Here is a 7,688-nt window from a genome sequence, read left to right as displayed (position 1 = left end):
CTAGCGCCCCCCGGTGGCCGCTTCACACCACCTCACCTGCCCGTCGTCGTCGTGCCGGGGACGTGATTGGAAGAGGCGAACAGAAAGCAGGAAGTGACAGTGGGGAAATATCCGACGCATCTGGGAGGAAATCCAGTCCCACGCCCATTAGTCTCCATGTAAGTAGAAAAGGGTTGCAGGTTACAACACCAAAGTGCGTCAAAAAAAAAAAAAAAGAAAAGCACCAGAGTGATTCAAGTCATCCTAAAGGTGTCAAAATGGCAGAGTCGGTGGAAAGACAGAGGGACATTCACCTCACGTGTGTGTGTGTGTGTGTGTGTGTGTGTGTGTGTGTGTGTGTGTGTGTGTGTGTGTGTGTCGTGTGTGTGTGTGTCGTGTTTGAGAATGACTCCAACGTCCGTCGGTTACATAAGTGCTGGCCTCTCAACTAGAGAGCGCTTTCCTTTTTCCCTCTCTCTGTCCTCCGGGGAGTTCCAGGGCCATTCCTCTGCTTCCTTCCCCAGCGGAGAGCACCGAGGCCAGGGCAACACTCTCCAGTAGACTCCCCCGGGGGAACCGGGCTCTGTAGAACAACAGATTAAAAAAAAAAAACTCTGTGACCTTTATGTGGGAGACGGAGTTGCTCGGACAACTTGTGGCTTTTAGGTCTTAGTTCTGTTTCTGCACAAGTTAGAACTGACAATTTGTCCGACTCTTATCCACGGCGAGTTGGCGTATCCTCATCTTGGGTCTTCTAAACGGAAGTGGTTAGCTTTGGGTTGGTGCTGCTACGTGGATCTGCTCTGCGTACATGGGAGGAAACCGTGGAGAGCAGAGCACCGTCAGATACAAAGTCCCACAGGGTGTCCCTGGCTGGAAGGAGGTTGAGGTGCTGCACCTAGGAGGGAGAGGCAGAGAGGGTGGCTTCAACAACTGACAGTCACAACAATGCAATCAGCGTGTTCCAAAAACCCTGCCGCCTTCTTCCTGATCTGTTACGTCTCACACTGACATAAAACCTTCTTCCTGATCTGTTACGTCTCACACTGACATAAAACCTATGCTGGTCAATATTGAATAGCCTAAAACCGCTATGCAGACGGTAAGATTTTAGCAATCCTATAAGTTTACTGCAGACCACACCTGTTTACTGCAGGCCACACCTGCAGGCCACACCTGTTTACTGCAGGCCACACCTGCAGGCCACACCTGTGAGACATGGCTCTAATAAACGTACGATTGGGTACGACATCAGGTTTGATGTGTGTTAGTCTCACTGGCCAGCCTCCCCTCCCTTCCGTGAGAGGAAGTCTGGTGGCGCAGGTCTCCATAGTGGAATTGCGATGGGCGGCGCTTAGCGGGCAGTGCCCTTGGAAAATCCAACAACAAAATTCCAACAACAATCCAATTTGCCATTTTCAGCGTGTAGCAACGAGCTAGCGTGTAGGTTTCTGCCGTTAGCTTGCTAGCTAGTTAGCATTGTTTTTTTTCACTGAGGCGGCAGGGCACTATTTACAGCGACACACAGGGAGGAGGGAGCGGAAGCCGCTCTGATTGACATAGTCGGAGCCAATGACAGAGCTTGTAGTAAGCCGAGAGCGGACATCCGGCTGCGACTGAAACAGTCGCTCCAATGGGAGAGCAGCTGTAGAGCAGGGGAGGGCTTATCCCTGTTGCCTGTTTCCGACTGTACGATGATGACACAGCATTGGATTGCAGGTTAGGACACACGTCACATGTCACACTATGTTCAATGTGTGAGAGAGATGCCAACAATGAAGCTTTGCAAGAATGGAGCCCTTAGTTGCAATAGTGCTATTTATGTGTCTGGAAAAACATCCAAAGAAGAGGAGGAGAATGTGGACCCGGTCGTTGCTATGGGAACAGAGGCCAACACACGGGGATGCCAATTTTGCCGAGAGCTTGAGGTAGCGTTATGGTTACTAGCATTTAGCATCGACTGTCATCGTAGCTGTCACCCTACATTTCTGACAGTGTCAGAATTGGTCCTAGGCCAGGCTATCTTTGGTAAGAGACTGTGACAACGGCCGTCTTTGAACCTCTCTCGCTGCGCGACGCAGGAGGACCAGCGTTTTGAAGCCACGACCCAAGATATCTCCACGTTTCTTTCACGTTGGCAGGGCCTGAAATTCGGCCTCAAAAAGTATACATCGCTTATATTTTGACATTCTGAGTGAGAGCAGAATTAGCTCAAGAGTTTGATGTATAATATATAACATCTGTCGTGTTAAAGTTGTGTGAACTGTCGCCGTTTTTAAAATGTAAACAGGGTCAGCCGGCTAGAGTCAGATGCTCAAACTCAGGCTCCATAGGGTCCCATCAATATTCGTATTGAACGGCCAAATCCGATTCAACTGACAGAATTCTGAGTCGGGGACAGCCCTAGTTTCATCCCTATTCCCTAGATTAGATACAAATGTGTTCAAATCCCAATAGATCTAATATCTAAAATGACTCCAAATCAGGGAAGCAATTTTGCAAACCTCACTGGGCCAAGTCGAACACTGTTACATTACTGTCATTGTTCCTGTCCTCTTGATCTTGGTGTCTATGCTGACTTTAGATATGTCCAGTCCATCTGGGCCCTGGTGGGGTCCAGTCAGCTGGCACTGCCTACAGCCGAGGAATCAACTGCTCTTACAGTTGATACTGCTGACATAACACACTGCTGAAGAGATTTGAGCCAACGTAAGTTGACATCATGACAGGTTAATCAAACATATAAATAAAATCTTTAGATTTAGTTAATTGGCAACCTAAATGCATTATGTGCTTAGTGCTTTTGATTTCTTAAAACAAAGAAAACGTTTTTTAGCCTTGTTTTACTTTAGGTTGTAAGGTATTTTTAAAATGTTTTCTCAATTGGTGGGTCAGATAAGTCTGCCTTTTTACTTCATTGGGTTTTTAGCCCTATAGTTGCACAACCCCTCCCCCCCCCAATAAATTTGAGTGGGATAAAAAAATTAAAATAAAGTCCAGACTTAAAGGAACACTCTGCCCATTTTCAACCAGCTTTGTATCATTAGAACATCAGTAGTATATCAGAAAACTGTAAACTGTTTTGAAGTCTGTCATTTAATTTGACAGTTATTGAGTGTTAAAGTGTGGACCAGTGACATCACTGGTCCACACTAACTCAAATTAATAACTCATTATCTAGTTTGACAGTTATTGAGAGTTGATTTGAGTTAATCAGTTATTAATTTGAGTTAGTGTGGACCAGTGATGTCACTGGTCCACACTTTAACACCCAATAACTGTCAAATTAAATGACAGACTTCAAAACAGTTTACAGTTTTCTGATATACTACTGATGTTCTAATGATACAAAGCTGGTTGAAAATGGGCAGTGTTCCTTTAATGACAGAAAACATGTGGGTCCTGACTGAGGCTGGACCAGTTGAGAACCACTGATCTAAATGAGCCTATAGCTTTGTCATTGATACTGGCTTGGGTGTGTATAACATTATTTTGCTGCAGTCCAGGCATCTCTCTCAATGTTAATGTAGTCAAGGCCCCCCTATATCTGGAAGATGGCTCTCCCTAGATGTGAACATTTCTCAACCAGGAGTCTCTCTTTTCGAGTGCCTTTGACGAAAAATAATTTGAATGTGAAATCTGACTCATTTCACAATTAAATGCCGACAGGGGGCGTGTTTACTCCCTTGTCGGGTTAGAAGGCAGTTGCCACACAAACCCCAATCGATTCTGTCAAACAGCCTATAGAGCTCGGCTTGACAGCTCCACTGATACGATTCTGCCTGGGTGGGAGAGAATATCACGCCAAACTCCATTAAACAAACTGTCAGCTTAGTGTGGCCCTTCTAATACGCAAATGTATGGAAGTTCCCTGGAAGAACATTGACTTACTCTCCAAGTCGGCATGTATCAATACACCGGATAGCAATTGGTTCGCCTGCTATTTCCCCAACCATTTTCCACCGAAATGCACACAAAATGGGCGGTAGCGAGCAGCCTGAACCAATTATAAAAATAATAATAATAATTTAGTTTACATCAAATGAACTGCTGGTAAATTAGATCTACATGCCGAATATATCAGAAGATCCTAAAGATGGGTAAATCCACTTACGTCATATTCTACCTGTATGTACGTTTACCGATAATCAAGGAAGCAATTAACTGTATTATTTTGCAATAGAGTTTGGCGTGGCGTTTAGTCCGTAACATTGACGCCGGGGTGGGGACGCAGAGTGGGGCGAGCAGTAAAAAGGCTCCGGGTTATAACGTTTAGCTACACGTTATAATGACACAGTCACCCTTTGGTTTTAGAAACTGGGCTGTGGATCACGTTTAGCCAACTACTGATACATCAGCAGCAAGATCATGCTAACGTTACTGCTGCTACATTAGCAAGTTGCTGCTAAATAGCTAACGTTACATATTAATAAGAGTCACATAAGCATTCTATCAATATGAAGATTGTTCATTGTTTGCCTGTTAGCTAGATTAACGGTAACGTTATTAGTCAAGCGGTGTTATGTTATGTCAACACGCTCGCTATCTAACATTAACGCTAGCTACTTGCAGCATTCTTCATCGGGTTAGCGTTACCTTAACATTGTTATTTTATTGGTTGGCACTAGCAGCAGGCTAACGTCATTAATCTCACCTGTATAATGGGTTCACAATGAGGCTTCGATCCCAAAAACGGTGTTGCAGGTTTTCCGTTTGGGATTATAACGGTAAATGGCAGAGGCATCCAGTCATATCCATGATCCGTATGAGGCTGACTTGCGTTGCTAGCAGCAGTCGCACGGGTCTTGCTTTGGTTTGAACGTTACCTAGTTTTCACTCAGATACAAGGTTGGCTAGCAAGCCTGCCACCGTTAGCTAACGTTACCTCTATCGTTATTCTGCTACTAAACAGGCTAGCTTCAATAACTGTTAGCTGCGTTAAACAGCTTGGTTTGTAACTTTATGTTAGCATCTAATGTAAACTACACAGAAGTCCAGGGTGAACAGAATCCCAGCCGTGTGTGAAATCTGATCATAGATCCATCATAGTGGCTGCAAAGAGTGTCCCAGAGGCCGACATATTCCTCTCCCAGCACTACAAAACTCCACACTCCAACAGCAGAATGCTAGCAATAATACAGTTACCGCTGATTGAACGAGTAGGGTGCCAATCAAACTGGGAGCACATTTTATTGGTTCTCGAGGAGCCATGAACCCGCCCCCGTAACCTGATTATCGTTGACTGGTTCAACTAAAAGAGACATCACTAGCTACATGTTGTTTTTTTTGTTTAATGCTAGCGATATTTATTGTAAACGTGTGATATTTTTTTATATGGAAAATATTACATTCAGAAGTGAAAATGGACTACAAACCTTCAAAATGAAAGCCCAAAAGACACACAGACCTTCAAAATAAAAGCCCAAAGCACACACAGACTGCCCAAGGGACATCACAGTTGGGCAATTGTGCGCCATCCGCCGTTCAATCACAGTTGCTCGAGTGACATCACATTACTGATGACATCACAACTGCCCGAGTGACATCACAGTTGGGCAATTCACAGTTGGGCAAGTCCTCGTGCAACTGCGCCATCGGCTCATACTACATCACAGTTGCTCTAAATATAGACACAAATCAGTGATGTCCAGATGGTTTTCATTCTCTCCTTTGGGCTAACTTCTTTCTAGTCATTGAAATCCTAGTGAAATCACACAATTTACTCATTTTGCTGGAGACTCCCCTGCGACCCCTCGTCAGCTGGTCGAGTAGGCTAGCCTATAGCCTACTAGCTGCTGCTGCTGGCAAGGCTCCAATCGTGGCTGACGCAGAACAGACTGTTTTCTGTCTCACGTCATTTTTTTATGTCATTCCTTTAGCCTACTTTAGATCAAAGATTCTGAGTCTCTGTTTCTCTGTCTGTCTGTCTGTCTGTCTATAATCATATCATCTGTCTGTCTGTGTTTGTCTGTGTGTCTGTTTGTCTGTCTGTCTGTCTGTCTGTCTGTCTGTTTGTTTGTCTTTCTGTCTGTCAGCAGGATATCTCAAAAAGCTATCAACGGATTTGCATGAAACTTGCAGAAAAGCGGTGATAAACTTGTACGCTCAGGGGCCCGGCGCTCATGTTTTAACCACCTTGAAAATCAACTGATGTGGTTTTCCTTGTGAGGACGGGCTGCTGTCTGGCATAAAGTGGGCAGACGGTGGTCCAGGTCAATAAAGTCCATGTTCTCTTTTTTCAGTCCAATTTCCTGCATGTTAGACTTGTCACCAATTCTATTGTGTTTATTCTCTTACAACAGCAATAAAATAAGGAGTTCAAATGAATCACAAGATACAGTGTAGGTGTCTTTACTGTTAAAGTGAAAATTCAATGACACACAGGTAACCTATTACTACGCTATTACTATGGTATTATCATTATCATGATCAATCTAGTGACTAGATGTGTCATTGCCACATTGTGCCACTTCCGGCTTGGCTGCTGGTCTGAGAGCGGCGTAGATGGTTTTCTGGGACGGTCAGACAGAGGAAACTGACTCCAGACCCGCTCCAGACCAGCTCGACTCTGCCTTAATTCTAATTTTCTCCAATCAGAGCCGCTCAGCCAGCGGACTGGGGCGTCCGCGTCAAGGTTGGGAGAGTGAGACAGGAACATAAAAGACTATAAGCAAATTTGCCTTCAAAATAAAAGCTCCCTCTATGCTGTGTATGCAGTTAGTCTATGTGATAGGGTGGTAAGTAGGCCTACTCACAGTACCTGACAGCGAGGGGTTTCACCGGCAAGACGTAGCGCGTGGGAGGATCACGCTATTCCCCCCAGTTCCCCTCCCCCCTAAACACGTGCCCTGCCCCTGACAGACCAGAGGAGGCACTAGTGCAGTGACGATGTTGTGGTTTTGTACTGTATAGTATGAATAACTCTGAGTGGTGGTCAACTAACTCTAAACACTGCTAATAATAATGTTATGGAGGCTAGGAGAGAGTTACCGACATAATATAAAAGTCTCAGTGATTGTTACTTTTACTGTGAAAAATCGGTCCGGAAGTGCTCTGTGTCATTCTGGCTGACTTGACTCCGGTCTATTTTATTGTGAGGGTCGGGCCGACAAGCCGCTGGTGAAGCAGGAATCAGACAGGATAATCCTCCCGACAGACAGACAGGCAGGCAGGCAGGCTGCAGACACCTTGTGAAGTGTTGGACATCACTGCAGGCTGTCATTTAACATGAAGACTTGGATTAAAGCCACATGTCCGGACAAGCCGTGGTGAGGACTGGAGAGAGGTCAACTCTGTGGGCTGCCTGCCCGCAGCTGTCAGCCACACTTCCCGGTCATATTATTTAATTGTCTAGAATAAATGACGACATTGCAAAGGGCTGCTTTTTCGGGCTTATCGCCTTGGTTAAATAATTACCAGCAATGAACAGTTGAGAAAAAACGTTTTGAAATAACGGCTGGTCGTAATTAGGCTACTATATCGAAACATGTCCCTGTCTTTTATTCTATGGAGGTTATGGCTTATCGTAAGATGATTCGCTGTGCCACCATACACGGCCAATGTAAGGCCTGTTGCCGTCACAACCAAACCAAATGCGACAAATAATAATGCAGTGGTGGGCTTTATGGAATGAGGCGCCCTGCTAATATTTTATATAGCTACAGTATTGTGATATTCCTATATTGTTCCTATGGGGACTTAACCTTATA

The sequence above is a fragment of the Poromitra crassiceps genome, assembly GCF_964638095.1.
Source record: "Poromitra crassiceps genome assembly, chromosome: 19".
NCBI lineage: Eukaryota > Metazoa > Chordata > Actinopteri > Beryciformes > Melamphaidae > Poromitra > Poromitra crassiceps.
Note: the sequence above shows the minus strand (reverse complement) of the source record.